The 15,848-nt window shown below is 41.2% G+C and overlaps 1 protein-coding gene across 2 annotated transcripts in view; it reads right to left on the bottom strand.

The window, feature by feature from the left end:
• Positions 1-15,848, bottom strand: part of gfra4a (GDNF family receptor alpha 4a) — a 316,518-nt gene that overhangs the window by 42,411 nt on the left and 258,259 nt on the right. The window lies entirely within an intron of this gene.

Here is a 15,848-nt window from a genome sequence, read left to right as displayed (position 1 = left end):
GATGGCGAACCAGTCCCAGTGAGTGAGAGTCTGCGGAGAGGGAGCGTTTGGATGAGGTGTGGCCAGCCACATCGGTCTCCACACTCTGCAGTGACCTATAGCTGAACTGATCCACCATCAGAGTCTCAAGTATTGAACAGAATTAGTATGGAATAACGGATTACAATGGAACTAAAGATTCCCAACAAAGGAATATAGACAGTGTTCAATTCAGTACTACCCGGGTAGAATTCAGATTTAAAAAGGACATTTCTTCTGTTTGTCTATTTTTGACTTTTGAAACAGAGCTCTATTTTTTTTCTTTTTTGGGGGGTATTTTCATTTAAAAAAGCACACTGTTCATGTGTTGTTGTAATTATTGTGCAATAAATTTGCCAGTAGCTGTTCTGTGGTCCACTAAGTACAAAACGTCTCATTTCGAGTCACTCAATTATACGGCCAAGAACCTAGTCATCTTAATTGTTGTACTAACCTGCTATCCTACTGTAGGGGTGCTACACATATATAAATGATTTATGTTTTATTGGCCATTCTTCAGAGGATATGAATGATAACACAAAAACCTTTCTTCCACTCATGCTTAATGGTTAAATGAAGCCATTTATTGGCAAACAACTGTGTTTACTCTTTTTAAATCAAATTGACAAAAGAAAGTACCAAAATGACCCTTATCAAAAGTTGTGACTTTGATCTGATAACATGCATAAAAGTTGACAAAAACAGGTTTGAATGGCTAATCGAGGTTCCAATCCTCACCAGTGACCTGTTTGTTTGTAATTAGTGTGTGTGTATAAAGATCAGTGTGTTTCTGGGCTTCTGACAGACCATTGCATCTTTCATCCAGTGCTGCACAGATGTTTCTGATTCTGAGTCATGGGGAAGGCAAAATAATTGTCTGCGAGAAAAACTAATTGAACTGCATAAAACAGGAAAGGGGTAAAAAAAGATATCCAAGGAACTGAGAATGCCAATCAGCAGTGTTCAAACGCGGATCAAGAAGTGGAAAATGAGGGATTCTGTTGAAACCAAACCACGGTCAGGTAGACCAGCAAAGATTTCAGCCACAACTGCCAGGAAAATTGTACGAGATGCAAAAAAAAATCCACAGATAACTTCAGCTGAAATACAATACGTGGCTGTTTCAAGATGTACAATTAGGAGGCACTTGAAGAAAAATGGGCTGCATGGTCGAGTCGCCAGGAGAAAGCCATTTCTGCGCAAATGTCACAAAGTATCCCGCTTACATTACGCTAAACAGCACAGAGACGAGCCTCAAAATGTTTGTAACAGAGTAATTTGGAGTGATGAGACCAAGATTAAACTTTTTGGCCACAACCATAAACGTTACATTTGGAGAGGAGTCAACAAGGCCTATGATGAAAGGAACACCATCCCTACTGTGAAACACGGAGCTGGATTACTGATGTTTTAGGGATGTGTGAGCTACAAAGGCACAGGAAAGTTGGCCAAAATTGATGGCAAGATGAATGCAGCATGTTATCAGAACATTCTGGAGGAAAATCTTCACTCACCAGCCCAAAAGCTGGTTATAGGAAATTTTTCGACATTCCAACATGACAATGATCCAAAACACAAGGCCAAATCGCCAAGTTTGCTAATAAATAGCTTCACACAACCATTAAGCATCAGTGGAAGAAAGGTTTTTGTGTTATCATTCATATTCTCTGAAGAATGGCCAAGAAATCATAAATTGTCCCAAGGTATGTAAACTATGAGCACAACTATCCATCCACCCATCCATTTAATACCGCTTATTCCCTTCGGGGTCACGGGGGGTGACCCCGAAGCTACAATCGGGCGGAAGGTGGGGTACACCCTGGACAAGTCGCTACCTGATGTACGTATATATATATACAAACCCCGTTTCCATATGAGTTGGGAAATTGTGTTAGATGTATATCTAAACGGAATACAGACGTTGATGTAATACACATGTTAGATGTAAATATTAACGGAATACAATGATTTGCAAATAATCTTCAACCCATATTCAGTTGAATATACCACAAAGACAACATATTTGATGTTCACTCTGATAAACATTTTATTTTTGCAAATAATCATTAACTTTAGAATTTGATGCCAGCAAGACGTGACAAAGAAGTTGGGAAAGGTGGCAAAAATACTGATAAAGTTGAGAAATGCTCATCAAACACTTATTTGTAACGTCCCACAGTTGTGCAGGCCAATTGGGAACAGTTGGGTGCCATGATTGGGTATAAAAGCAGCTTCCATGAAATGCTAAGTAATTCACAAACAAGGATGGGGCGAGGGTCACCACTTTGTAAGCAAATTTTCGAACAGTTTTAGAACAACATTTCTCAATGAGCGATTGCAAGGAATTTAGGGCTTTTACCATCTACTTTCCGTAAAATCATCAAAAGGTTCAGAGAATCTGGAGAAATCACTTCACGTAAGCGATGATATTACGGACCTTTGATCCCTCAGGCGGTACTGCATCAAAAACCGACATCAGTGTGTAAAGGATATCACCACATGGGCTCAGGAACACTTCATAAAACCACTGTCAGTAACTACAGTTGGTTGCTACATCTGTAAGTGCAAGTTAAAACTCTACTATGCAAAGCCAAACCCATTTACAACAACACCCAGAAAAGCCGCCAGCTTCGCTGGGCCTGAGCTCATCTAAGATGGACTGATGCAAAGTGGAGAGGTGTTCTGTGGTCTGAAGAGTCCAGATTTCAAATTTTATTTGGAAACGGTGGACATGGTGTCCTCTGGAACAAGGAGGAAAATAACCATCCGGATTGTTATAGGCGCAAAATTCAAAAGCCAGCATCTGTGATGGTATGGGGGTGCATTAGTGCCCAAGGCATGGGTAACTTACACATCTGTGAAGGCACCATTAATGCTGAATGGTCCATACAGGTTTTGGAGCAACATATGTTGTCATCCAAGCAACATTATCATGGACACCACTGCTTATTTCAGCAAGAAAATGCCAAGCCACATGTTACAACAGCGTGGCTTCGCAGTAAAAAAGTGCGGGTACTTTCCTGGCCCGCCTGCAGTCCAAACCTGTCTCCCATTTAAAATGTGTGGCGCATTATGAAGCGTAAAATACGAAAGCGGAGACCCCGGACTTTCTAACGACTGAAGCTCTACATAAAACAAGAATGGGAAAAAAATCCACTTTTAAAGCTTCAACAATTAGTTTCCTCAGTTCCCAAACATTAATTGAGTGTTGTTAAAAGAAAAGGTGATGTAACATGCCCTTTCCCAACTACTTTGGCACGTGTTGCAGCCAAGAAATTCTAAGTTAATTATTATTTGCAACAAAAAAAAAAAAGTTTATTAGTTTGAACATCCAATATGTTGTCTTTCAATTGAATATGGGTTGAAAATGATTTGCAAATCATTGTATTCCGTTTATATTTACATCTAACACAATTTTCCAAACTCATATGGAAACGGGGTTTATATACATATATGCATATATATATATATATATATATATATATATATATATATATATATACATATTAGGGCTGTGAATCTTTGGGTGTCCCATGATTCGATTCAATATCGATTCTTGGGTCCCGATTTGATTCAAAATAAAAAAAAAAATTCATTTCAACACGATTCTCGATTCAAAAACAATTTTTTTCCCGATTCAAAATGATTCTCTATTCATTCAATACATAGGATTTCAGCAGGATCAACCCCAGTCTGCTGACATGCTAGCAGAGTAGTAGATTTTTGTAAAGGACAATGTTTTATCAACTGATTGCAATAATGTAAATTTGTTTCACTATTAAATGAACCAAAAATATGACTTATTTTATCTTTATGAAAATATTGGACACAGTGTGTTGTCAAGCTTATGAGATGCGATGCAAGTGTAAGCCACTGTGACACTATTGTTCTTTTATTTTTAATTTTTATAAATGTCTAATGATAATGTCAGTGAGGGATTTTTAATCACTGCTATTTTGAAATGATAACTAATATTGATACTGTTGTTGATAATATACATTTTTGTTTCACTACTTTTGGTTTGTTCTGTGTCGTGTTTGTGTCTCCTCTCAATTGCTCTGTTTATTGCAGTTCTGAGTGTTGCTGGGTCAGGTTTGGTTTTGGAATTGGATTCCATTGTTCTGGTATTGCTGTGTATTGTTTTGTTGGATTGATGAATAAAAAAAAAAAGAAAAAAAAAGTTTTTTTTAAAAATGAGAATCGATTCTGAATCACTTACTCAGTGGCCTAGTGGTTAAAGTGTCCGCCCTGAGATCGGTAGGTTGTGAGTTCAAACCCCGGCCGAGTCATACCAAAGACTATAAAAAAAAATGGGACCCGTTGCCTCCCTGCTTGGCACTCAGCATTAATGGTTGGAAAAGGGGGTTAAATCACTATAAATGATTCCCGGGCGTGGCACCACTGCTGCCCACCGCTCCCCTCACTTCCCAGGGGGTGATCAAGGGGATGGGTCAAATGCAGAGGAAAAATTTCACCACACCTAGTGTGTGTGTGACAATCATTGGTACTTTAACTTTAACTTTATTGTGAGAATCGCAATTCGAATTTGAATAATGTCACACCGCGGTGAGGGAAGTCTTGTCTTGGTTTTTCTGTCTTGTGATTTACATGTTTTATTTTGAAAAGCAAATCCTCTTGTTTCAGATCACTGGCCCCTACTCTTGTGTCACCAGTCTGACGTCATCCCTAACCCTTAATTGTTTCCACCTGTTTCTCATTATCCTCATATCCTATTTAAGCTCATGCCTCCTCTTGTCCTGTGCAAGATCGTCTCGTGCTTACGTGTCTTTCTAGCGTCCATGCCCATGTCCATGTTGATATCCTCGTCTTGCCTTTTTCCTGGTTTTCCTCTTTGGATCGAGAAATCATTTTGAAGTAATTTTGAGTTTACTTTCTGCTCCTTTCGAGCGCCCTTTTGTTATCCTTCGTCCAACCTAATTGGTGAGTGTTTGTGTTTTTCTAAACTCCGTTTTTTGCCTCATTGATTGAGTGATTTTTTTGTTTATTCATATTTAGTGTACATATATAGTTCCTTTTGTTTTTTCCGTCTGTTGGAGCGCTTTATGTTATTGTTACATTTATTACGACTTTATTGTTCATTCTCTTGTTAGTTACTTCCTCCTTTTTTTTGGAGTGATTTTGATTTACCTTTTTCCAGAATTATTTTCCGCGTAATTATTGTTAATTCTTGCGAAATACTTTTTGCTCTGGAGGTAAAAAAGTCATTTAAAAATAAAAGCTTTATTTTGGAACTTCCTCTCTGCATCTGGGTCCTCTCCTTATTCCGAGTCCTGACAGTACGATCTGGCCAGTATGGACCCAGCAGAGACAGAACAGTTTTCCGCCGCTATCCAAGATCAAGAAACCCGCCTCTCTTGCCAAGAGGAATTCTAGACGGCCATGGCTGAACATATGGCTCGCTTAACCACACAACTGCAGGAGATGACTCTGCGACTTCCACAGCCTACCGCGCCGGCTCCTGTACCTGCCCACCCACTGTCTACGTCATTCGCTGGAGCCGGAAGTACACTGGCACCACCAACATCCTATTCAGGTGAAACGGGACAATGTAAAGTCTTCATTATAAACTGTTCTATTTACTTTGAGTTCAATCGTCACGCCTTTCCCACGGAGCGAGTGAAGATCGCCTTCATTATCTCACACTTGACCGGAGGAGCCAAGACCTGGGCAACCGCCGAGTGGGGCCGTAGTTCAGCTGTTTGCACCTCTCTCACCGAGTTTCAGAAAGCATTACGAATGACTTTCGACCCCGTTTCCGACCACCGAGAAAAGGCACAGGAGCTGAGCAGACTGAGGCAAGGCCGAGACAATGTTTGTGATTATGCCATTTGATTTCGCACGTTGTCGGCGGAGAGTGGATGAAACGACGCAGCGCTCTGACACTTTTTTGAAAGTGCTGTCCGCACCGATTCAAGATTCACTCGTTCCACTAGACTTACCTGCAAGATTGGACAAACTTATTGCGCTCGCCATCCGCACCGACCACAGGATTCAACAACTTAAGCGACATCAGAGTGGAAGAACCACAATTACGGGAGGCGGGGCATATTCCCAAACCCGTCAAGGACCGGACTTCTACCACACCTTTCCCGAACCGATTCGGCCAATTTTCCAGACGGAAAATGAAGTACCCATGCAGCTGGGAAGAGCACGGCTCACACAGGATGAACGTCAGAAGAGACAGCTAGAGGGAAGATGTTTTTACTGCGGGGAGCCGGGCCACCTCGTCGCCACCTGTCCAGTTAAAAGAACCACTGGAGTGAGTCAACAAGCCGTTTCGGCTCACATTACACGTACCCTCACCAAAATCCAGGTAAAACATCCCACTATCACAGACATGGGGGCGCTCATTGACTCAGGGGCCGACGAGAGTTTAATGGACAGGTTGCTGGCAGCTAAATTGGGAATTAAATCTGAACCATTAGCTCGACCCATCAGAGCTAGAGCTCTGGACGGGAAGGAACTTTTTGTCATAACCCACGCCACAGAACCCATCCACTTATGCATAAAAGACCATGAAGAAACTATCCGCTCATATCTGTTCAAAACCTCATCACACTCCTTGATTTTGGGACAACCATGGCTCTATCAACACAATCCACAGATTAATTGGAGAACAGGCGAAATTAAGGCATGGGGAAAAGACTGTAAAAATGACTGTTTAATCAGCTCTGCACAAGAAGGTGAAGCGCAACTCAACTTATTCTCTGCAAACCCCACAACAGAATCCGCGTACCCGGACCTGAACTCCGTACCCCCATGCTACCACCAGCTTCGGGAAGTCTTCAACAAGACCAAAGCCATGTCTCTTCCTCCACACCGACCACTGATCGTAGGATCCACCATACCCAAAGGTCGCTTTTATTCAGTGTCAAGTCCTGAGAGGTCGGCCATGAAGGAATACCTCACAGCCTCATCGAAAGCGGGGCTGATCCGCCCCGCCTCATCTCCAGCGGGAGCCGGATTCTTCTTTGTGGGCAAAAAGGATGAATCACTGAAGCCGTGCATCGATTACAGCCCACTCAACGACATCACCATAAAGAACCGGTACCCCCACCCTCTCATGACATCCGTTTTTGATCAACTCCAACAAGCAAAAATATTCACGAAACGTGATCTTTGTAATGCCTACCATCTGATCCGCATAAGGGAAGGAGATGAGTGGAAAACTGGGTTTATTACTCCCACAGGACATTATGAATATTTAGTCATGCCATTTGGACTCACCAATGCACCCGCAGTATTCCAAACCATGATTAACTATGTACTCAGATACTTTCTAGATCATTTTATATATGTATATCTTGATGACATTTTGATTTACTCACCTGACATTGAAACTCACAAGGTGCATGTAACTAGGGTTCTTAAAAGATTATTGGAAAACCAACTATATGTCAAAGCAGAAAAAAGTTAATTTCATGTTCACCCTATTTCATTTTTGGGTTTCATAGCAGTTCCAGGTAAAGTTCAGATGGACCTGGCTAAGTGTTGTTACTGACTGGCCCACTCCTGATAGTCGCAAGAAGGTCCTGCAGTTCTTAGGGTAAGCCAATTTCTCTCGACGATTTATTAGAGGTTTTAGTGCTATAGCTGCTCCTCTCCATGCTCTCACTTCTACACAGGTACAATTCCGATGAACTCCAGAAGCTGAAACAGCTTTCCAGAACCTCAAATAGCGCTTCACGTCAGCCCCAATCCTCACCATGCCAGACCCACATGGTCAGTTTGTGGTAAAGGTGGATGCCTCAAATGAAGGAGTCGGAGCCGTTTTGTCCCAACGCTCAGAGAAAGATGGCAAGATGCATCCCTGTGCTTTTCTGTCTAAATGCCTATCCGAAGCAGCGAGGAACTATGGCGTCGGTAACCGTGAGTTGCTAGCAGTCAAACTCGCCCTTGAGGAGTGGAGACACTGGCTTGAGGGGGCCGGTCTTCCGTTCATTGTCTGGACCAGTGGTTCTCAAATGGGGGTACGCGTACCCCTGAGGGTACTTGAAGGTATGCCAAGGAGTACGTGAGATTTAAAAAGAAAATAATTCTAAAAATAGGGACAATTCAAAAATCCTTTATGAATATATTTATTGACTAATACTTCAACAAAATATGAATGTATGTTCATAAACTGTGAAAAGAAATAGTTGAAGATATATGCAAAATGACAAATGCGATATGACAAAAATATTTTAAAATATAGCAGCAATTCATAAATCCTATATACAAATGTTTATTGAATAATACTTCAGTGAGATATGAATGTAAGTTCATAAACTGTGAAAAAATAATACAAGAAACCAACATTCAATGTTTACAGCTAAAATTTTTTGTGGATATGTTCCATAAATATTGATGTTAAAGATTTCTTTTTTTGTGAAGAAATGTTTGGAATAAAGTTCATGTATCCAGATGGATCTCTATTACAATCCCCAAAGAGGGCACTTTAAGTTGATGATTACTTCTATGTGTAGAAATCTTTATTTATAATTGAATCACTTGTTTATTTTTCAACAAGTGTTAAGTTATTTTTATATCTTTTTTTCCAAATAGTTCAAGAAAGACCGCTACAAATGAGCAATATTTTGCACTGTTATACAATTTAATAAATCAGAAACTGATGACATAGTGCTGTATTTTACTTCTTTATCTCTTTTTTCTCAACCAAAAATGCTTTGCTCTGATTAGGGGGTACTTGAAGTAAAAAAATGTTCACAGGGGGTACATCACTGAAAAAAGGTTGAGAACCACTGGTCTGGACAGACCATAAAAATTTGGAATATATAAAGAAAGCTAAGAGACTTAATTCTCGCCAGGCCAGGTGGGCAATCTTTTTTAACCGCTTCTCTTTTTCTCTCTTACAGGCCGGGGTCCCAAGACGTCAAGCCAGACATTCTGTCCCGACGCTTCGACCCCGAGCCTGTTGCCAAGGAACCAGAAAATATCCTTCCACTGGCCTGTGTGGTTGGATTGGTTACCTGGCAAGTAGAAGATGAGGTGAGGCAGGCAAATGGTGAAACCCCGCCACCTAGTGGTTGTCCAGGTAATCGCTTGTTTGTTCCAATTGGACTATGTTCACAGGTGATCCATTGGGCTCACACCTCTCTGCTTTCATGCCACCCGGGAGTGCGGAGAACGATGTCAGTCATCTCTCAGCGATTTTGGTGGCCATCCATGGAACCGGAGGTTAGGGAGTACATGGAGGCATGTTCGGTCTGCGCTCGAAACAAGACATCACCTGGCTCTCCTATGGGACTGTTGCAGCCACTACCAATTCCCTCCAGACCGTGGTACGACATCTCCATGGACTTCAGCACGGAGCTCCAGGTATCTCAAGGTAACACCACCATCCTGACAGTGGTGGATCGTTTCACTAAGATGGTGAGATTCATTGCCTTGCCTAAGCTTCCCTTTGCCAAGGAGATGGCAGAAATTATGATGAACAATGTTTATAAAATTCATGGCTTCCCAAAAGACATTGTCTCCGACCGGGGCCCCCAGTTTGTGTCACAGTTCTGGAGGGATTTCTGCAGGCTCATCGGAGCTAAGGCCAGCTTGACCTCAGTCTATCATCCAGAAGCCAACGGCCAGACCGAACGCCTCAACCAGCTACTGGAAACCCACTTCCGGTGCCTGGCATCCCAGAATCCCCCAACATGTAGCAAACACCTGGTCTGGGTCAAGTATGCACACAATGCACAACCTACATCTGCTACAGGATTTTCCCTATTCAAAACTGCTTATGGTTTCCAACCTCCAGTCTTTCCAGACAATGAACCGGAAGTATCGGTTCCCTCCACACATGCCTTGGTCCGACGCTGCTGCCGCATCTGGACAGCTGCTCGTCAGGTACTTATCCGACAAAGAGACCGGATGAAAATAACAGCAGATCCAAAGAGAAAACCCGCTCCTGCATATCGGCCTTGACAGAAAGTCTGGCTGTCTACTAAAGACATACGACTCAAAGTGCCCTCCAAGAAGTTAGCACCAAGGTTCGTGGGTCCATACTCTATCACCAAGGTCATCGGACCCTCTTCTGTAAGACTACGTCTGCCTCGGTCTCTGCGTGTATATCCAACATTCCACGTCAGTAGAGTGAAACATGTCAAGGAAAGTCCGCTGGTTCCGGCCACCACACCCCCTCCACCACCCGAGAAGATCGAGGGTGGACGTGTTTACAAGGTTAAGAAATTGTTAGCAGTTCGTAGCAGGGGCCGGGGCAAACAGTACCTTGTGGACTGGGAATGGTACGGACCGGAGGAAAGACAGTGGGTGCCTTCCCGGCATATTGTGCAACCTTCTCTTATTAAGGACTTTCACAATAACCATCCCGGACAGTCTGGGCCGTCAGGAGTCGGCCTTAAAGGGAATAATGTCACACCGCGGTGAGGGAAGTCTTGTCTTGGTTTTTCTGTCTTGTGATTTACATGTTTTATTTTGAAAAGCAAATCCTCTTGTTTCGGATCACGGGCCCTTCCTCTTGTGTCACAAGTCTGACGTCATCCCTGACCCTTGATTGTTTCCACTTGTTTCCCATTATCCTGATATCCGATTTAAGCTCATGCCTCCTCTTGTCCTGTCCCAGATCGTCTCGTGCTTACGTGTCTTTCTAGCGTCCATGCCCATGTCCATGTTGATATCCTTGTCTTGCCTTTTTCCTGGTTTTCCTCTTTGGATCGAGAAATCATTTTGTTGTAATTTTGACTTTACTTTTTCCTCCTTCGAGCGCCCTTTGTTTTCCTTCGTCCAACATAATTGGTGAGTTTTTGTGTTTTTCTAAATTTGCCTCATTGATTGATTGATTTTTTTTGTTTATTCATATTTAGTGTACATATATAGTTACTTTTGTTTTTTCCTCCTGTTTGAGCGCTTTATGTTATTTTTACATTTAATACGACTTTATTGTTAGTTCGTTCTCTTGTTAGTTACTTCCTCCTATTTTTTTGAGTGATTTTGATTTACCTTTTTCCGGAATTATTTTCCGCGTAATTATTGTTAATTCTTGCGAAATACTTTTTGCTCTGGAGGTAAAAAAGTCATTTCAAAATAAAAGCTTTATTTTGGAACTTCCTCTCTGCATTTGGGTCCACTCCTTATTCCGAGTCGTGGCAAATACATTTTTTCCCACACCCCTAATACATATATATATATATATATATATATATATATATATATATATATATATATATATATATATATATATATATATATATATATATATAAATGATAAATGGGTTGTACTTGTATAGCGCTTTTCTACCTTCAAGGTACTCAAAGCGCTTTGACACTACTTCCACATTTACCCATTCACACACACATTCACACACTGATGGAGGGAGCTGCCATGCAAGGCGCTAACCAGCACCCATCAGGAGCAAGGGCGAGGTGTCTTGCTCAGGACACAACGGACGCGACGAGGTTGGTACTAGGTGGGATTTGAACCAGGGACCCTCGGGTTACGCACGGCCACTCTCCCACTGCGCCACGCCGATTTTTATTAAACAAATGTTTATATATATATATATATATATATATATATATATATATATATATATATATATATATATATATATATATATATATATATATATATATATATATAAACATTTGTTTAATAAAAATCCACCCAAAATTTTAATACAGTGGCTGGACAGGACAGATAAAACATTTGTTATTGATATCTCCATAAAGATCACGTTTCATTTGAAAATCTTTTTTTTTGACATTGCTAATACATGACATATTTACAGTTTCTCATTACAGCCTTATTGCAAATTTTTAACGCATTTGTTTTTACTCAATCTGTAACACAAGAAGTCGATGAATAAAATAATAGAGTTTGTCAGTAAATACATGAAGTTATCGTAAATCAAACGTTAATTAAGTTGTGATTCATATAGTGACATAAATAATATTATCACATTTTTCAACAACATTTAAAATGTTGATCAGGATTCTTTTTCCTTGTGCAGTTTCTTAAAGTGGATCATTTTTTAACTTCGACATCTTTGCTTCATCCAATCCATAATTTATTTCCACACATGTATATGCTACACGTCTTGACATAGCATAGGTCTTATTTGTCTGACCTCCACATTGCTTGTGCCGTTTTTGATTTTGCTTTGTTGGCTTTTTGTGTGTCCAATTTATTAGATGTATTAGATATATCATTGAGTTGAACTTTACGATTTCCAAAGGCTAATTCTGGAGATTAATTTGTCTCTTCATTACGAAAGCTTTTTTTTGACACTAAATTTTTTGCATTTGAATTTTGTGAATGTAATTTTTTTCACCTTCCGACCCACTTCATCATAATGGGGGGGCAGAGCTTTCAGTCACTCTGCTCCCAAACTCGGAAACCCTCTCCCATCTGACAGCCGCAATATTGACTTGCTTTGTACATTCAAATCACGACTCCAAACAGACTTGCTCAGAATTGCATACTCACCGTAATTGCCTTTACAACAGGGGTGGCCAAACCTTTTGACTTGGGGGCCGCATTGGGCTAAAAAAAATTGGTCAATCACTGATATAGCCACTACATATAGTTTGTATATGTATATTTATTACATTAATTTATAATTGGTTATTAAACGTATATGAAAGTTTGTCTCCTACCTTGTTACTTCCGTGACAAACACCTTAAAGTTTTGTAATCAATCAGAAAAATCGAGCAGCTAAAATGCGCCAAACATGGTTAAGTGTGGAGAGTGTTTTGCATTTCCCCAATCATGCTTTGTAATGGATTTAAATGGGTGTAATTTTTTATTGTATGTTTTATTTGATTTTTTTATGGTAAATGGACATTTTGATAATATCCACAAAGTTCAGAGACCGTGTCTGTTGACATTTTGTGTTGGTTGGATTTTTTTGTGTGCAACATGACTAGGGAAGGTTGTTTGCATTGGGTCATATGTTTAAATGCTGCACATAATAAAATTTTAGATGAAAGTTAGGGTTCTTAACCTGAAAAACTTATGTTGTCCACTGTGAGGTGGCATTGTTGGACTTTAAAAATTAATGCAATCTCCCTGAGGGTAAGATCCCGTATTAATTTCATGACTTCTGCGGGGCCACTTTGAGCCTGCGGGCTGTAGTTTGAAGACCGCTGCTCTACGCTGTCTTTTGTTCGATTCATGTTGATTTGATCCTTTGTTGTGTTATCATTGACTTTTGAATTATTTGTAAAGTGTCCTTGGATTATTTCAAATTCGCTTATGAATTAAATGTACTTTTATTATTATTATCATTATTCGGTAAAGAACGTGCAAACAAACGTTTCAAGTTCAAATTTTTCTAAGGTTATATTTATCTTGTTGTACATTCTTGGGTAGCAGCTTGTAGTTTGCTTTGTGCATCATTTTATCGGTTTTCCTATCAAATCGTTGAATTTCAAATGTTTTGATACTATAAATACAAGGGTGTGAGTGTTCTCTATATCCAACATTATAAATTAGTCTGATTGACCTTTTTTGCCATATTACTGCACAATAACTCAGATATGCACAACAGCATGTACAAGTGAAATTTGTACATCATTTATCTAATTTTTGCGTTTCTTTCATCACCTCATCCTTCTTCCAAAATGTTGGTGCTGTGTGTGAATGCTTTGATGACTTATGACGTCTGTGTTGAGTGAAGTGTTTGAAACTAGGTTTTGCCAGTATCCAGTTGGAGCGAACCATTTTGATTTTGGATGGGGGGTGGAGGTCGTTTTATTTTCATTCAAGCAACTTTATTTTTAACATTTTTCTAACTTAGATATATTGTTGCTTGACACCTTCAGCAACTGTAACAAAGGTGTCTACATTCTGTCCCGTGCTGATGGGAAACTCTTCAACCCGCAAAGACTACAGGCCAAAACCAAAGTGTTTGAGGCCACAATACGTAACTTCCAATTCGCGGATGACTGTGCATTCCTTGAAGACATACAGTTCTTGGCGGATCGCTTTGCAGCTGCCTGCAGGCGGTTGGGACCGCCAACCAGTCTTAGAAAGCCTGAAGCCATAGTTCAGCTCTCACTGTTACAGGCTACTAATGGACCACCGCCTCCTCATAGCATCATCAACAACACAGAGATCAAAACTGTGGAAAAGTTCTGTTACTTGCAACGGATCCTTAGGTGCTGAAATGACGCAGCACATTGGAAAGGCAAGCGCGGGCTACGGCCTACCGTCATATAGACTTTGGCAGATCCACGGCATCCGTCTCTTCACCAAGATTTCCGTGTACAGAGCCGTGGTCCTGAGTGCACTCCTCTACTGTTGTGAGCCGTGGACCACCTACCGCAGACACATCAAACTGCTGGAGCACTTTCACCAGGGTTGTCCGCGGAGGATCTGCAACATGTAGTGGCAAGACAGAGTGTCTAAAAGTGTGGCCTCCCCAGCTTCAAGTGCTTTCTGCGACGGACAGGACATATTATCCGCATGGAAGACGACAGTATTCCAAAGATGCAACTGAATGGACAGTTGAAGCAGGGGTACCGTTGTCAGGGGATGACCTCTCAAGGAGGTACAAAGACATTCTGAAAGCAAACCTTAGGATTTGCAACTTTAATGTAAACCCTTGGGAAGCAACAGCCCATGACAGAGCTATTTAGAGGCACCAGTGTGCAAAAGGCATAAAATATTTTGATACAAAGAGAGCTTTTAAGTCAAAGAACAAGAGACTAGAGTTCCACTTTGAGTTCCGTTCTTTGGAGCAGCTGTGGCCGATTGTGTGCATCACGAATTGGTCTTCACTCTCACATGAGGACCCACCTCAGCAAATGACCTGTCTGCCTGCTCATCTGTCGCATCGGCAGTAGATTCCATCCATCCATTTTCTACGGTTTCTCCCTCTCTCGGCGGGTGGCTGGATCCTATCCCAACTGAATTCGGGCGCGAGACGGGGCATCTCATTGCAGGGCCAACACAGATAGACAGACAACATTCACACTCACATTTGCACAAAAGGGCCAACCAACCTATCCCCAGGTGCATGTCTTTTTGAGGTGAAACCACACAATCATGGGGAGATCATCTGCACATAGAAAGGCCCAAAGCCTGTGGATCGAACCCAGGACGTTCTTATTGTGAGGCACACGCACTAACCCCTGTTCCATCGTGCAGTAAATTCCATATATGACAGAAACCGAAAGAAATCTTCAAACTATCCAAGAACCTAGGTGACCCCCCTGCTTGGTACAAAATCCCCACTGTACCCCTCCACTGGGGGGAGCTCAAGGAACCATTAATTAACCTGCAAAAAACTCTTGTGGATGCCAGTGTTCTGTTCTACATGGTAGTGTGCTGGGGGGGGGGCAGTACATGTAAGAAGGACAGCTCCAGACTTGAGAAACTGATAAGGCGGGCCGGTTCTATGATCGGAATGAAACTGGACTCACTGGTGACGGTGGCAGAGAAGAGGACTGTGGACCAACTAGTGAGCATCCTGGATGATGCCAGTCACCCTCTGCATAGCGTTATCAGTAGCCAGAGGAGCCTGTTCAGTGCTAGACTGCTTCATCCCAAGTGCAGGACTAATAGACTCAAAAACTCCTTTGTCCCACACGCTATTAGACTGTACAACTCCTCTCTGAGGCAGGGGGCGGGGGGTACTAGGATGACAGGGGATGCAAAACAATAACAGTGCAATACTTTTTCATAACATGGTCACTACTGCCTAGTTTCCCTTATCATATTCTTATTTTACTGTTATATTTTAATTCTCATTGTTGCTTCTTATTTGAATTCTTATTGTAAAATCTATCTATCTATCTATCTATCTATCCATCTATCCATCTATCTATCCATCTATCCATCTATCTATCTATC

Source organism: Nerophis ophidion, linkage group LG03 (assembly GCF_033978795.1).
Source record: "Nerophis ophidion isolate RoL-2023_Sa linkage group LG03, RoL_Noph_v1.0, whole genome shotgun sequence".
Taxonomy (NCBI): Eukaryota; Metazoa; Chordata; class Actinopteri; order Syngnathiformes; family Syngnathidae; genus Nerophis; species Nerophis ophidion.
This window is presented reverse-complemented; position numbering and strand designations above follow the sequence as displayed.